Source organism: Camelus bactrianus, chromosome 28, assembly GCF_048773025.1.
Source record: "Camelus bactrianus isolate YW-2024 breed Bactrian camel chromosome 28, ASM4877302v1, whole genome shotgun sequence".
Classification (NCBI taxonomy): domain Eukaryota; kingdom Metazoa; phylum Chordata; class Mammalia; order Artiodactyla; family Camelidae; genus Camelus; species Camelus bactrianus.
In genome coordinates, this window is record NC_133566.1 from 864,286 (window position 1) to 881,609 (window position 17,324).

General features: G+C 48.1%; 1 long non-coding RNA gene across 1 annotated transcript; it reads left to right on the top strand.

The window, feature by feature from the left end:
- The first annotated feature begins 12,620 nt into the window (after positions 1-12,620).
- Positions 12,621-16,718, top strand: LOC141575389 (uncharacterized). Its single transcript, XR_012502928.1, has 3 exons — positions 12,621-12,895; positions 16,136-16,222; positions 16,564-16,718. It is a non-coding gene; the product is annotated as an uncharacterized LOC141575389 (long non-coding RNA).
- The last annotated feature ends 606 nt before the right edge of the window (positions 16,719-17,324 follow it).

A 17,324-nucleotide genomic window follows, 5' to 3' on the forward strand; every position in this document is an offset into this window, starting at 1 on the left:
CCAGGTTGTGGCAGGCAGCTCCAAGAAGTGCTCTCGTGGGCCTTGGTCTCTTTTGGCCACCAGCAAAGGGATTAAGGATGAGCAGTGAGCCTCCTTACTCATCCAAGACCTAGGAAACTATCTGATTTCTGAGCAGGGCTTCACTCTTGTCTGCTGTCTGGTACTCTCTGCCCGGCTTCCCGAGTCCCTGGATTTGGCAGCCTGCATGCTGCCTGCAGCCCATCAAAATCTGTTCCCCCTCCATGAGGCCACGCGTGATCGTGAGCAGGGCTCCAGGCCTCTGGAGCAGCGTGGCTTGGACTGCGTCCTGGCCCTGGGCGTGCGAGTTCCATGCCCTTGGTTGAGTCAGTTAACATCTCTAAGCTAAGTTTCCTCATCAGTAAAATGAAGACATATCAATATGGAAAAGAAAAATCAGAATTGGGGGGGGAATAAATTTCTGGTGACTGAAAATTTTTTAATTTTGAATTATACTGCGAAAGACATCATACAAATTTTAATACTGCAGAATTCTAAAGGACAGATTCTACTGTTAAAACTAATGCATGCACGTACACACAAACACACATGCAGACACACTGACTCTGCTCCACATACATCCCTACACGTACACGTACATGGACTCATGCACCACACACACACCATACACACAACCACACACGTCCTCAGGTGCACACACACACATAGCATACACACAACCACATACATCCACAGGTGTGCGCCCGCACAGACACACACACACTCACGGTCATGTACCACACAATTCCACAGGTGCGTGCGTGCGCACACACACGTCATACACACCTTTGGCGTTATTATAAATCAATTTACAATTGAGGGTCTCAGTGTCCATTGTTTTATCCGTTCAGAAGATCCTGACTTCGGAGCGTGAAGCAGGAGCCCCTGCACTCTGGAGATGGTTTTTGCCACTTACAGTCTCAGTAGAGCCAACATAAGTGCTCTGGACCTTTGGAAGTGCAGTTCCAGAGCATACCTGGGAGCTCACATCCTATATACCTAAACATTTTAAGTGCAGTAGATTCTAAAGTCCTGACTTTACAAATATACATTCATTATAAGGGGGAAGGCCAGGTTCAAAATTAGAATTCCCAGACTCAGGGGAATCCTGCAAAGAAAGTGACTGTGTGGCGAGAGCTGATTCCCAGACTCTGATCACTAGCCTGACCCTTTTCTTCCCAATGCTGGGTCCATCCCTTGCCATAAGGGGCCTTGGATGTGCATAGAGTGACACTCAGAACGCACGTCCGGGCTCTGCTCATACCCTCCATGCAAACAGCTGCCCTTTGGCCTCTCTGTGAGTCCTGGGAAGCTGAACTCAGGGGAGAGCCGGTGCAGGCACTAGAAATGGGTCAGTGGCTGCTGAGACAGGGCCTTCGGTCTCCTGGGTTCCTAAAGCATGGGATGGAGCCAATGACCATGTCCCCTTGACCCTGCTGACTCCACCCGATGGAGGGCTTGGCCAGAGGAAGTGTCAGGGCCAGGGGGAACCTCTGCAGTGCAGGACCCAGGGCAGCGGTCCCCCTTGCCAGGGTCTAAGGCAAGAAGCCATAAGGAAATGTCTGAGGAGGCTGTAAGGTATCTTTATTCCCATTAATTAAAAAAAAAAAAACAAACGCTTACCACAGGCGTGCGTGGGAAGGGTTTTGTTATAACAAGGGAATGCACTTGACAAGGTCTGGCCATGGAGGGCTGGTGGGTTTGCCAGGTTGATGAGGAACCGAGATGCCGTTAACCTCCCTTGGTTCTAAACACTGCCTGAATTCCTCCAGGTAACACTTAAATGCAGTGAGACATGGAACCCTCTCAAGTTGTTAAAATATTCATGGTGAGCCATTCAACTCTCTCCTTATTCTTGGCTACGAAATCACGATAAACACAGGTGGTAATCTCATCAGCCTGTTGGTTGGTTCACTGTCCATCTGGCGCCCCCTCTTGTAGGGGCCATTATCACATCACCCAGAGCTGACCCATCTCAGGATTACAGCTGATTTTCCACAGGTGGCATCACTTGCTGATGACACGAAGGAGTCATGTTAGCCACATACCAAACACTGAGGCTTCTCCTGGGAGGAGCCTGCAGACCCCCAGTCCAGCCTCTGCACAATGATGCTCCTCAGTGTCACTCCTGGCTTGCTGCCCTGGCCTCTGACTCTGGCCAGAACCTCGCTGGATTGTCGATAAATGTCACCCATGCACTACGTCTAAGCTTGGGGTCCAGATGTGACCATGGTTCTTATTTTCTTCCCATCGATGGATTGTTTGATCTTCGTGTAATTGTGTTGGCAGGAAGGCCAGTACCACCCTCTTGAGCCTCCCCGAGACGCCTCTGTCTATAACTGGCCTAGCGCCCCAGGGGATCGGGTCTGAAGCCTGGCACTCAGACACGAGGATGACAGCTGGAGAGACAGGAATCCACTCCTGCTGTGGCTTCTGCTGAGGCTCGATGTGGCCATACAAACGGATCCCACAGGCCCTGACTTCACTTAACTCGCTGCAGGGATGCTCCCACACTGCCCCATTCCCCCAAGAGACCAAGGGCTTTCTGCTTGTTCCAGAAGGTCCCACCCCCAAGGGGGAACTGGGTCCAGTGGAGCATCCCACCTAGTTCCCCGCCAGCCCTTAAGGCTTTCGTGGGGCCTGGAACATCAACTGTCCTCCCCTTAGGGGCCCGTTTGTCCTTTCCAGCCAACAGACCTAGGTCATAAGCACTTTAACTCACCTGAGGGTGTTTTCCTCACTTCAGGGGCAGTGAGGACTGGGCTTCTGCACACTCCAAGTGCCCCCGGTCTGGATGAGGACAGTCTGGCTCTACCCCCAGTCCTGCAGGTCCAGGCCACACCTGCTGCTGGTCACTGAGTCTGTGCTGTGTTCTCTTCCAGGACAAGAGGTGCACTCTGACCCCCGCCCAGCCCCCACCAGCGGTGGCAGAGGTGGTGGACAGGCAGGTGAGCTGGGGCCTGAGACCGTGACCACACATCAGTGACCCAGAGGCCGCTGGGGACTAGAGGGACCACGGGGCAGAAGCCAGCATGTGATGGGAGGAGGAGGAAGGTTCAGGATAAGGAGATGAAAGGGGGAATGGATAGCACCGTGAGGACCTCGACCATGAAAGGGAAAAGACAATGACAGCTGGAGCAGTGTCGGCGTTAAAAGCTGCAGGAATTTTTTTTTAATTTTATTAATTACCAATATATATTGACAGATCCCTTATTTTATTAAAGATTATGTGCCATGTCATATAACAGTATACAGTATGTTATTATTTATTAAATAATACATAATAGAATATATACTACCATACTAAGTTCTTTTTATTTTTTAGCAGATAGTATATAATACATATGTAGGTGTTTATATACATAATATATAATTCATGCATCTATATAATATATAATCCATAACAAATAATGTAAGATTATGATTAATATATAATATAACAAGATTACATAACAATAATGATGTAATATTACCCATTGTATGTCTTGGTTCATGACACATTCTCATCTTAGGTGCCTGTCAGAGGTATTTATGTATTAAAATTAATATTATAAGACACAGTTATGAACATGTCACCCAGCATCATAACAGGAATATTGACAGTGACATACTGTGTCCTTTTTCCCTATCCTGCTCTTGGCCTCTTCTCACAGGAAGTAACCAGCATCCTAAGTCCTGGCTTACCCTTGCCTTGTGTTATTTTCACACACACATTTAAGATCAGTTAAAACAACTGAACTGCAGGTACATGCAGCGAAGTGGATGAATCATACACTCTATGTTGAATTGAAAAAGTAAGCTCTAGAAGGTAGTCAATAGTGCGCTATGCTTTTAACTGTGTATATGTATGTCAACTAAACTCACTAAATTAAGAACAACTACAGCTAGAGTCCAGGTGGGAGAGGGACAGATAAAAGGTGAGGTGAGCAGATTTGCTGCAGGTGAGCGAGTTCCTTTCCAGTGACATGTCATTCTCTCTGAAGCAGGAGGGAAGGCCATCTGATGGGAGTCAGGGAAGAGACAGAGGGAAGGTTAGAGGTGTGCGGAGAGCAGAGAATGTTGACACCACTGAGTGATAAGTGGGGAAATGTGCTCACTAGAGAAACCCTGGAGGATTGCCTGGCAGTGGCAACATGGTGAGCATTGATTTGTAGCCTTAGAAATCTGTGCTGGGAGAGCCTGCTGCCTGCAGGCTCAGAACAAGTAGAGCTGGGTGAACCGAGATGGAAGTCGGCCTGGTGAGGAACTGAAAAGGTCAAGGCTTAAGGGGGTTTTGTCTGTCATGAAGAGAGTGCCGACTGTGGATGCAGAGCTGGAAGGTGGGGAAGTGGAAGTAAGAGGAACGTGGACAGGCAGGAAAGCAGAGGAGTCAGCGCATGATGCCCCCAGTGAGGGTGAAGGAGGGCCAGGGAGGCTGGTGGAGAAGAAGCTGGACGGCTAGAGGTGGGCACTTAAAGTAGAGAGGCTTGAACTGGAGTGGAGACACGCCCGGGTATGAGCCCGGGGGTAGGGTGAATGGGGGGTGGCTGGCTCAGGCTGACAGAGAAGAAGACCCTAAAATGACCATACTGGGTGGTGGAGGGAGAATCAACTTTGATGTCTTGATGGTAGGAGGTGAGGCAATACAGAGCTGGTGGTCCAGGTGCTCCTGACTGAGACAGATGAGCAGGGAGGCCAGGGTGGCAGGCACTGCTAGGAAAGGATCTGGGTTTTCCATGTGCTCCCACGAGGGGAGGAGCAATCATCTGAGGTGGAAAGTGAGCACAAGGAGTTCAACACAAGCACCTGATCAAACAGGGAGATGTGACGGGGCAAAGCGTCAACTCCAGAGATGGTTACCCAGGAAGCAGGGATCACGGGTGAAGTGAGGGGACACTCAGAGTAGGGAGGGAGAAGAGTCTTCCGGGTGTGGGGGGAAGAGAGGCCCCAGGACAAAGGAGAACAGGGGCACAGTGTTGAGGATGGACTGGCTCTATGGTGACACTGCAGGTATGGCTGGATCTTTGTCCTGAGGGCTTTGGTTGGTGGGACTACTGGCCTCATGAGGACACCCCTCTCAGCAGCCTGGACAGGCGCTCCAGCTCCTGAGAGCTGTGTGGCCACCACTGTTCCTGGAGGGGCTGTGCCTCCATCTTCTCTTATCAGACTTTCCTGCCCAGCCCCCGACTGCCAGCGAGGGAACATGGGCCTCACAGCTGCTTCCCGTGGAGGGACACAGGCTCCTCGGAGAAGCAGGCTGATCTTACTTTTCTCCATAACCCAGAGCCTAGCAAATCGCCAGCCCATGTGTGGGCCATGTAGGGGCTCGGATACTTACCAAAGTAACTCAAAGCAGTAGAATAGCAGAGCTGGAGGAAGTGACCACTGAGCTCACAGAGTTCACTGCCCATACCTCCATTCTACAGATGAGGAAACAGAGACCAAGCAGTGAAGCAGCCTTGGCCAAGGCCACGCTGCTGTTAAATGCTGGCCTGTGTCGGGCATGCCAAGTGATAAGCTGCAGTGAAGGGGCTGAGAGAGGGCTCTGGGGCCAGACAGCTTGGGTTCAAGTCCCAGCTCTGCCATTTATTAGCCGTGTGATTAATGAATGTCCTAACCTTTAAAGTGGAACTCACAGTGGAGCCAACTCATTGGATTGTCGTGAACACTGTGTTCCTGGAACAGCAGGACAGAGTTCTGTAAGGGTTTGCTATTGCTTTGGTTACTATTATTATCACCAAGTGAACCCTGAAATGAAGAACAAAGGCAGCAAGAATTTTTATTTTAAAGGATTTTAAAATCCTCTGATGAATACTTCATTTCATCTATTCAAGATTGCACTTGACCCTTATTAACAACTACACAATGGATGACTTTTGAGGAAATGTTGCTTCATGTCTTTAATTCTCACTAACGACACAGGCTATTTAACAGGCAGCAGTTTCTTTTCCAGGAAGTGGGACAAAAAGTTAAAAATGACTCAGTGCCTCTAGGTCCCCAGTGAGTTGGTTGTGACCTGTCAATCCAGCTTTGGGGAAGTGCCCGCTCCCCCTGGTTCTGCTGAGCTGCCCCGCAGCCTCCAGGGGGATCTGTACCCCTACACGAATCCAGTCTCTTTGTTCCTATCTTTGCTTCAGATCCTTCAAGGACTGCCCATGCCCCAGGGCCCCATCTGCCCCACCAGCCTTGGCTGCTGGACTCCAGGACACTATCCTGGGTCTCAACCATACTCTGTTCCTATGACCACCCCACTACTCTATATTTTGTCCTTCAAGTGTGGGCTTCTGTGGCTCGCCACACAGCAGGGGTCTCCCCATCCTTCACCTTGGGTAACTGCATTGTCCTGCACGGTGCCTAGCGAAACCGTGTGGAGGCAGAAAGAATACAGAATAACAGGTGCTCAGCGGGGCTGCCTTTCCCACTGCAGGGGCCCTAGAGAGCTTTCTCCCGGCTGGTTATTCACAGGCGCTGAAACTGTGGAATCTCGATCTCACCAATTTAAAGGGCATTATCACTAATTACAAAAGCAATCATTTCTTCAGTAGCAAAAGGAGAAAAGACTTTGTGTTCCCCACCTCCAACTTTTTTCCTCCACCTTCAGATGTTTCTCATCTCTGGACAAGGGTAGAAAGCAACTCACAGAATATTATTTTTCAATGTTTTTTCCCACTCTGAAGATTGCTTTCCCAGAACCGATGAAGGCTAGAATGGTTTAGCTTTCCTGGACTGAGTATTCAGAAGCCTGGGGGTTGAGGGGAAGTGTGGAGGTGAGATAACTCAGGAATATTTAACCTAACAGAGACATTAAAATGTTTTATTCTAAACAGAAATGAAGCAGGATGCTATAGAAACAGGAAAACCATAGTTGGAAGTGCAATAACGAGTTACAAGAGAATAAACATAAAGATGTAAAAATGAAAAAGGACATCAAAATTAAAAAAGGTGGGAATGGGAGAGGGGAGCAAGAAAATAAAGACTTTTTTCTTTCTTTTTTTTTCTTCGTTATACTTAGGATGTGTTCGAGCCTACGTGTTTATAAGTCTAAAGGAAATAGATATAGTAATGGGTTGATATATTTGAAGAATAAGGTAACCACAAATCAAAAGCATACAATAGAGTCGCAAAAAACCCAAAAAGAAACAAACTCAAAATGGCTTAAAGACTTAAATATTAGACAAGACACTATAAACTTCTCACAAGAAAACATAGGCAATACATTATTTGACATACATCTCAGCTATGGTTACCTAGGGCAATCCAAGCAACCCAAGCAACAGAAATAAAAGCCAAAATAAATAAATTAGACCTAATTAAACTTATAAACTTTTGCACAGCAATAGAAACCATAAGTAAAACAAAAAGACAACCTATGGAATGGGAGAAAATATTTGCAAAAGATGAGACTGATCATGGCTTAATTTCCAGACTATATAAATAGTTCATACAACTTAATAAGAAAAAAGATAAACAACCAAATCCAAAAATGGGCAGAACACCTAAACAAGCAATTCTCCAATGAAGACACACAAATGGCCAATAGGCATATAAAAAAATGCTCAATATCGCTCAATTATCAGAGAAATGTAGCTCAAAACTACAATGTTATCATCTCACACCAGTCAGAATGGCCATCATTCAAATGTCCACAAACCATAAATGCCGGAGAGGCTGTGGAGAAAAGGAAACCCTCCTACATTGTTGGTGGGAATGTAGTTAGGTGCAGCCACTGTGGAAAACAGTATGGAGAGTCCTCAAAAGACAAAAAAAAAAAACAAACAAACAAACAAAAAAAAACTTATCACCTAATCCAGCAATCCCACTCCTGGGCATATATCCAGAGGGAACCTTAATTCCAAAAGATACCTGCACCTCAATGTTCACAGAAGAACTGTTTACAATGGCCAAGACATAGAAGCAACCTAAACGTCCACTGACAGATGACTGGATAAAGATGTGGTATTTAGATATAACAGAATATTACTCAGTCATAACAAAGAAGGAAATAAGGCCATTTACAGCAATTTGCATGGAACTGGAGATTATCTCACTAAGTGAAATAAGTCAGACAAAGACAAGTATCATATGATATAATTTATATGTGGAAATTTAAAAAAATGATACAAATGAACTTATTTATAAAACAAAAACAGACTCACAGACTTATAAACAAAACTCAGGAGTTGGGATTAACAGATACAAATTACTATATGTAAAACAGACAAACGACAAGGATTCACTGTAGAACACAGGGAAAATATTCAGTATCTTGCAACCAATAATGGAAAAGAACCTGAAAAAGAATAGACTATGTATATGTACAACTGAATCACTATGCTGTATACCTGAAACTAATAAAAAAGCTATATATCTGAAACTAACAAAACATTGTAAATCAACCACATTTCAATTTAAAAAAAAAATTGATAAGCTCTGAATACATTTCTTCAAAGAAAATCTTGAACACTTCCCTCTTACAAAACTTAAATGGGTAGCTTGAGCAGAACCAAATTATACTGGATGGGCAGTTACATACCTTCTCCAGCACGTGGCCCATGCTACACACACATCGTATTTTCCTACAGGTAAGAACAGCCCTGACTGCACAGGGAGTGAGTCCTTCTGGGACAAGACCTCTGTGGCAGTGGCCTCCTTGTCACTGCTCCATCCCACCAGGAGGCCAGGGTTTTCAGAGGGGAGAGGACATAGAGCTCATACACTTCAAATTGATTTCCTGAAAAAACTATGGAAAAACCAAATTCACCTGCAGTGTGGGAAACATGAGCAGGGCCCCTAAGCAGACCGACAAGCCCGTTGTTCAGATCGGAACCAGAACAACGACCACCTGGCCCCAGTTAAATGACCACCACCTCACCTGCAATGAACTGCTCATACTCAATGTCAGGGATGTTTCTGTTGAGACTTGGGAGGTCAAAGGAGTCAGACCAGGGAATCCAGACCTGGTTGATGTTGGGGCTCTGCCAGTGGTAGGGGTGGCCCCAAGGGGATAGCACCAGTACCGGCTCCTCCATCTTCAGCAGGGTCTTCAGGAGGAAGGCAATGTGGATGCAGACGTTCCTACGGAGGCTGAAGCCCTCTGGAGTGTTGAAGTCACACAGAAGGTACCTGGCAGGGAGCAAAGGAGAGCGGGTCTTCAGGGCCAGGCCTCTGCACAGGAATCCCATCTTAGATAGAACAGATACAACGGGAATCCCTGCACAGCCCCTGGCCTAGACTCCAGACACATTCAGCAGCTTCTGGTTTGTAAAGTGGAGGCACTGCCCACCCATCTCCATGTGGCCAATTACTTCAAGTCCGGAAGCAGTTGCGGATGACATCTTGGCATCCGTCTATCACCGCTAAGCACCTGACTAGCACCTGAGCACAGTTCTCCAGGGGCTCGCAAACTTCTTGTTCTACAGAACCCTATACACTCTTAACAATTACTGAGAACTCCAAAAGGCTGCTATTTATGTGAGTTAAATCTATCAATATTTCCTGTGTTAGAAGTTGAATAAGAAGTTAGAAAAAGTGTATGAATTCACTTAAAAATATTAACAATCTACTATATGTTACCATTAATACTCTTAAACAAAATATAATTCTATTTTTCAAAACAAAAATCATTAGTGAGAAGAATAGCAGTGATTTTAACTTCTGCAAATCTCTTTTGGACTGGTGAGAGCTGAATTCTCCTATCTGTCTCTGCATTCCCTGTTTTGTGATATCACAGGCCAGGTTTTCCCTGGAAAACCCCACAGGAACTCGGGAGTGCAAGAGAGTGCAAAAGGCAGGTGACATACCGGCGTTTCTATGAAAATGGTCTTACACCTCAGGGGCCTTGGATACACTTTGATAATTGCTGCCCTATCCTAGGTGAGACTCTTCTACACTAGAGCCAGGCAAGGGTCCTGGATTCTGTAATGAGTTACCGCCACCACACCCCTCCCTTCTCTGTGTGTTTCTCACAACCTCCATTATTGCAAATGAGGATGTAATCCTCAGCTGGGGCTTCTAATCCCAGAATACTGCTAACTTCAAGAGAGAGGGTCCCATCTACCATCCCTACACCCCGCATAATTTATTTTGAGTCAAGCCCTAGATAACTGCTTATCGGCACTGACTCTTGTGTCTTATTCCTGAGGTTGACTGAAGGAAACAACATTTGGATGGAACTGAAATTTCCCTGCAGATAAACAAGGCTGATAAACCACCCCATTCCAACATCTGATTCTGGGGCTTTTCAAAACCCGGGTAAGGCCCCGCTTCATCTAAGATGGGTCCTCCGCCTGCCCTTCCCGGGGGATTCTGGGAGGCCGCGGCCACCAAGGGCGACCCAGACTCGCGGCCCCAGCCCCAGGGCCTGAGGGGGAGGAAAGTTTGAGTCTGTGCCCAAGCCCTGCCCCGCCCCACCCCAACACGCTTCCCGGCACCACAGCCCTCCCCGGCCACCACCCCAACCCCGATCCCACCCCGGTTCATGTCCACTGGCCCCGCCGACAGCGCGGACGTACGTTTACCATTTGTGGGACGCCGCCCCAGACAGGATGTTCTGACCAAGCCAGAACTAGTCGCCCGGCCGAGCAAGACGCCATCCCCCGCAGCAAGCACCGCCATAGTCCCTGGAAGCTACACACTTCCGGAGCCCGCTACCCGCCCCAGAAGCGCACGCCGGCCCGCGCTGAGCGCGGCGACTGTAACCATGGCAATGCCGCGGGGCCCTCCCCTAGCAATTGCGTCTGCGTCCTCCCGAGACTAGATGTGCGAGGGCAGAACTTGCGGAGCCAATGGGAGCCAGGGCGCAGCCAGGACGGGGGTGAGGGCGGGTTTAATGGGCAGCTGGGCGGGGCCGGGGAGGGCGGGGCCGCGCAGAAGTCCTGACCTGCAGGTGGTGCCGGCCGGAGGCTGGGGCGGTGCTGCCACCAGTGGGCGGGGCGGCGGGGCAGCGGGGCAGCGGGGCGGGAGCACCCTCACCTGTCCGTGTGTGGGGATCAGCCTGGACTTCACGGCCTCCTATTGCACCGGACGTGGACCCAGGCTGCCGGTGTGCAAGATAGAGGACTGAGCCCAGGCACGCACGGCTGGCCAGGTAGGGCACCTGAAGTGCAGATCCGCCAGGCCTGCTGCCGGCCTTGGGTTCGCTCTGTTGGGCAGTTTCCAAGAAGACAGTGTCTGTCCCAAGAGGGGAGGTAGGGCAGGGGTGCCAGATGCCGGGTTAGGTGCGGTCTCACAGGAGAGCCACGGTGAGAGGGTGCAGAGGGGCTCCTGTATTGGCGGGGCTAAGAGTTTGGGGTATAGGGTGGGGGGGTGTGTGCCTTGCTCTGTGGTCTCCCCAAGAACCCACACTCCAGAGCAAGGGGCTCTGCTCCCCCCACCCCTCACTGCACTCCCTGCCTTCCCCAGCACCACCTGGGGTGTGGTTATGTCAGGGCAGGGAAGGCCCAGGGAAGGGGCTCATTCAAGGGCAGGGGCCACTCTGCAGGGATGCTGGACCTGACAGCAATGTGGTGCTTCGAAACTCCCCTGGGCTGGGTTTCTAATCAATGGTATGGAAGGGCCTCTCCTTCCTAGGGTGCGGGGGGGGATCTAGATCCTTCATGAATGTCAGCCCTGCAATGGTGGCTGCGCTACATCCATTCCTGGAAAGAAATATGAGGCCCCTCCAGCCCAGGTGACTCAGAAAGTCATTCAGCAATGTTCGGGGTACCCACTTTAGGCTTTGAATTAGAGCTGAGCGGCTCAGGATGCCAGATCCCTGTCCGTGGCTCCAGGAGTAAGCTTTCTGCTGGGGGACAGGATCCTCACAAACACCTGTGTCTTTGTGGGTCACACCCCTCTGACAAGCTGGGAGGCAGGATGCAGTTGTGGCAAATCGTGTTTCCATGAGGAGAGGGCCACCAAGAGGTGGGGGCACAGGAGACAGTGAGAAAGAGTCCCGCAGCCTTTCTGGAATCAAAAAACTGGCAAATGTGAAAAAAGTGCATAATTTGTTTTATTGAACAGGCTGCTTATGTAAGTTTGGAGGGTCAGGTTCAAGGACACTGCATCCCTCCATTAAAATAGCCTCAAGAGAAGAACAGACAGAGCAGGAGGAGATGTGGGGTTTCTCCAAGGAATGAGGTAGAACAGGGATTTCTGCAGATTTGCAAGGAGACCCCGACCGCTGAGCATGGGGTTACAACCCCACGTGACCCCTGTCGTGTTTGGCTTGGGCTCTGGGTCTGGACTGATCATGTATTCTTCCAGCTGAGTTCCAGAAATTCAGAGGGTAGATATGAGAGAGGCTGCTTTTGGAACCCGGTGTGGAGACGGAGGGTCGTTTATCCTGAGTCCCCTCAGCCTAATCACTGTAGCTGAGTTCCAACACCACCCAGGCCCCCAGGGTGGCCGTGGAGGGAAAGCAAGCCTGGCAGGTGACCCAGGGATCCCAATGCTGTTCTCCTCCCTTATCTTTGTTCCCTTTCACCCCGGAAGGTGTGATTGTCTCATGTCATGGTGACAAACCATCTCTCTTCTCTGTCAGGTGGGGTCCCCACCCCCACTCAGCCATCTCTCTGCATGGATGCTGAAGGACCAGGCTCACTTGAAGTTCTGAGTTTGAGCAGTAAGGTGGAAACAAAGAAACCAATGGAAACAAAGAAACAAGTCATTGTGGCAAAGCTCCCCAACACAGAGAAGCTGCCCTGAGTGGAAGGGAGGGTGTGGGCATGCCCATTTGTTTCGTGTCTCCCAGTGCTCTTCGCTTTCTTATTGCAGACCTGCATGGTTACAACAAAATGATCTGCAAAACTGAAAATATTTACTCTCTGGCTTTTACAGAAAAGGTTACCAGCCTCTAGTTCCCGTACCGGTCAAGTGATTGGAGTACCTTTCCAGTTTGGAAACATCTGGGCAGGCCCAGGTTTGCAAAATTCTTTAAGAGTAGTTATGGAGTTTTGCTTCTAAACATTTTTACGGCTGTATACTTCTGAGCTGAGGTTGTGCTGTGTAATTCTGAGCCGGGATTTTCTCAAACTCTTTCTCATTTCTTATATCAGACACCCATAAATTCCAAGGGGCATGGGATGTTAAGGAAGCCATGGAGTTTAGGAAAAAGATACAGATTTCATTTCCATTTAAGCATCAATGTATCTCCATCCTAGGCAGTATCAGTTCTGTGGTATTGATAGGAGAACTAAATAGCAACCAAATTTATAGAAAATATTGGGTCATTGGGTACACAAGTTCTTCTTTTCTACATTTTTGTAATGTTTGCAGTTTAAGATGACCATTCCTGAGAATCAGGCAGCCTCTTAGAATGAAATAGCATTTTCCCTGAACCATACTCAATTTTTATTTCATAGACAGCAGGAAGGGCAATCAAACATCCAACAATTGGGGACCTCAAAGATAAAATGTAACTTTCTGAGAGCACACTCCCCCCGTCTCCCTCTGTTCTTTTCATTGTCTCATTGTCCCTGAAGGCTCTTTCGTATCTTCTGCTCATGACTCCAATAACTCTTCCTCCTCGTTCCTCAGCTGGTAAGTTTACTTTTCTACTTTGACCAAACAAACTGAAGCCAACAGAAGAGAACTTTCACCAGCAACTCCTAGCACATCCGCTCGCCTTGATGCCTGTGACCTCACTCTCGCTGCCCCACCTCTTATTACAGGTGACATCGAAAGCCAGATCATCCAAAAGTCGCCAGGGGGGCCATCCATCCAATCTTCTCCGGGCTGTCACTCCCACATCCATCCTCTCTGTCACTACCTCATCTATTTTGTTCTCCTGCTAGTTGGCTCCCATCAGTATATAAAAGTCCATCCTCTTAAAAGAAACAAACAGCACTCCTTTACCCTAATTCATCCCCACAAATTGCCACCCCATGTCTTTGCAGCAAATCTTTAATGAGAAGTTTAAACTCACTGTCTGCATATTCTCTTGAGCCATCCCCTTTTGCACCCACTCTGGCTTTTCCCCTGATCCCTCGCTCTATGGAAACTGCTCTGTCAAGGCCATCAGTGACCCCACGTTGCTAAATTTAGTGGTCAGTTTTTAGGCTTCATCATGCGTGGCCCTTTGGCAGCATTTGACCCAGCTCTTCCATCCCTCCTCCCACGTGTTCCTGCTTTACTTGGCCCCCAGCCCATCGCTCTGCTTTCGATTCACTGGCTGGTCTTTTACCAACGTCTCCTCTTTTTTCCAAACATTTACTGTGAATGTGCCCCGGAGTTGGGTCTTTGGTCTCTCCTCTATCTCTCTGCTATACTTCTGGTGGAAGCAACCAGACTTGGAAATTGACATGCCATGAATTTCTCGATTTGTCCAATGTCCCTGATTTGCCCTTTCCATTTGGAACTCTCTCCCTGATACTCATATTCTTTTTCTTTCATTCATCTTGCTTTCACATTCATACATATATTCTACTGTGTAAAGTACTTTTCCAAATTTTGAATCAGTCCATACATATCATGTAAAATGCTCAGATCTCTATTATTTCCACTAAGATGCTTATTCTACCTTAGAACCTTTCTGCATTTCTGTATTTATGTCAATAAAGTGAATAGTATTTCTACAAGCCTCATAGATAAACAGTGTGTTTGTTTGGGGCTACTATGTAATATGAAATAATGATACATCAACATAGTCTTTTTCATTTATTTTTATGTAACACCGAAATGAGGTTTTCACACTGAAGACTGGTTTTATTGAAATTTTACCTACGTTATGGACAGTCAGTTTATGTGAAAGCCCTCATTTCTCACCTTTTCTGATATATTTTCCACTTGGCTATTATGACATATACATTGGCATGAAATAAAATTCCAAATTCATTCACATAATAAAATTAATACATTTAAATTGTATTTTTTAATGTTAAAAAGAAAGGAAAAAAACCCAGACTCCTCTAATTATTAGGCATTTCTGTGGCAATATCTAATAGAATCCTTAACCATGACATTGAAGAACTGAGATGATTCCAGCCCCTTTCCACCTACTCAGCCCCACCTTTTCCCATCCCCTGTGGATGGAGAGGACATTCATCCCATTTGCCAGGTCCAGATGTTGGAACAATATTCTTTCTCTCTCTTTCTCTTACACACACACACACACACACACACACAGCAAATCCAGCTTGTTAAAAAATTCTGGCTACTCTGTCTTCATTAACCACCTACTCCCTGTTCCCCACCCTCCTAGAAGCCACCTTCAGCCCCTTCTTGGACACCAAATAGCCTCCTTCTTCCATCTTTGCTTTTCTACAACCTCATCCACACAGAGTCAGAGGGAGCCTATAAAAGCATACATTGAGGGGGTGGGTGTAGCTCAGTGATAGAGCGCATGCTTAGCATGCATGAGATCCTGGGTTCAAACCACAGCACCTTCACTAAAATAAATAAATTACCCTCCCCCCAAAAATAACCAAAACAAAAGCATAAATTGGACATCACCCATCCCATCAAAACTCACTAAAAGGGTCACCATTCCATTAGGAGCCAAAGTCGTCCCAAAGTCGTCCCAAAGTCTTCCAGGACCCGGCGTGCTCTGCCTCTCCGCGGACACTCTCCCCATCACTCTGGGGGCCTCTGGCTCTGGCTCTTCCTTCTTCCTCCGGATCTATGCTGCTTCAAGTTCATTACTCCGTGAGATCTCCCAGGATTGCCTTATTCCCTCCTACCTGCCTTTCACCCCACCACCATCACCTGAGTTTGCTCATATCACTCTTATTTTCCCCAAGCTCTTGCTACCCCCAACATGCTGCCTGTTTCCTCTGCTAAAACTCTGAGCCCCCAGTGATGGAGAGTCGTGTCTATTTTGTTGACTAATAAAGCCCAAGACCCTTGGGAATGGGTATAGTTACTAGATTCCCATATGTAGTAGTAGCTTATACAGATTTGCTGAATGAATGCAGAGGTCCTGGTCCAATCCGATGGAGCACTTCTGTGTCCTGCTGAAAGAATAACTCTCCTTTCCTCCTGAGAGTGGGTGACCACTTCCTTGGTGATCAAAGGCAAGATCTATTTTCTTTATGCTGTTAACCTTAGGCGGGGAGACTGGGGGATCTTCATTTATATTTTAAAATTTGATTCACTCTGCAGTTTGTCTTCAGTCTATGTATCCTTTTGAGAAACCATTTATGAGTGATCATTCTTCCATCAGATTGAACAGGATCCAGGGGGAAATACCAAGCCTGTCCCAACGGCCATCCTGTGTGTCATGTCCTGTGACCCAGTGGATGCTCAGCACGTAAGTGAACCGACAGGAGTGAGTGAAGAGATGGGAGCATCATTATTGTGGTGGCTGCACTCTGTCCGATGCCTTGAGATTTGGGGGTTTACAAGTGCGGAGGGGAGAGGCCAGGTCTTCTGTGCTCTTCCTGAGTCCCCTGGCCTTACCCATTCCCCCAGCCCCCTCTGGGCAGCCAAGCCCAGGAGCTGGGCCACCAGCGATTTTGCTGATCAATAATCCACCTCACACAAATTCCGGGGGTAGGAGCGGCCAGCACTACTGGTTGTAGACTCTGGAGTCATGTCCTTGGAGGAATTCCTCACTGAACGATACTTTGGACATTTTATTTTTCTCTATAGCCTCCAGCTGAAGAAACAGCTTGCCTTAGATACATGAAAGGTGAGGACCCCTACTATCCCCATGGAGCCCAGGTGGGGCTGGGAGTCTGCCGTTTGTACAGCCGGTGGGATCGTGTTGCTTTGGGCATCCCTGTGGCTGAATTCCTGCAGTACACTCGGTGGTAAGAACCGGAGTGCCTAGCAGGGAGGGAAGAGGGCCAGGAGACTGCACAGCTGGGGAGACGTTACCCTGGGGTGAGCGGGAGCCGGCTGATGCATGGAATCTTGGTGCAGGGAACTCTCCACACTCAGAGATGTTCCCACTCCCGCAGGGTCCCTTTGATCAGGTTGCTGGGCTGTCAGGAAAGCAGGGTTCCTGTGAGGATCATGGTGCCTTCAGGAAGTGGGAAGTGAGGGGTCCAGTGGCACTTAATTAACTGTGCACCCGAAGCCAACCCCCGTCTCTTTCAGCCTGTTTCCTAATCTGCAGAACTGGAATGATGTTAACCATCCCGCAGGTTCGTTGATGGGCTGGGACACACTAGACAGCCAGGAGCTGGAATTCCTCTGTCCCCTCATTGTTTTCCTTCCTTTCCACTATTTGCTCTCACAAGCTCAGTCTCTCTCTCTCTCTCTCATTCACTTGTAACTTTCTCTCCTGCTCTGGTTTCATTTGATTCCCACCCTCCTCCCAATCCCCAGATGAGTGAAATTAATTTCTGTGTGTCAGTTCCAAATTCCCGGGAAAGATGCTCTGTCCCCTCTGGATTGGTTGTCCAACC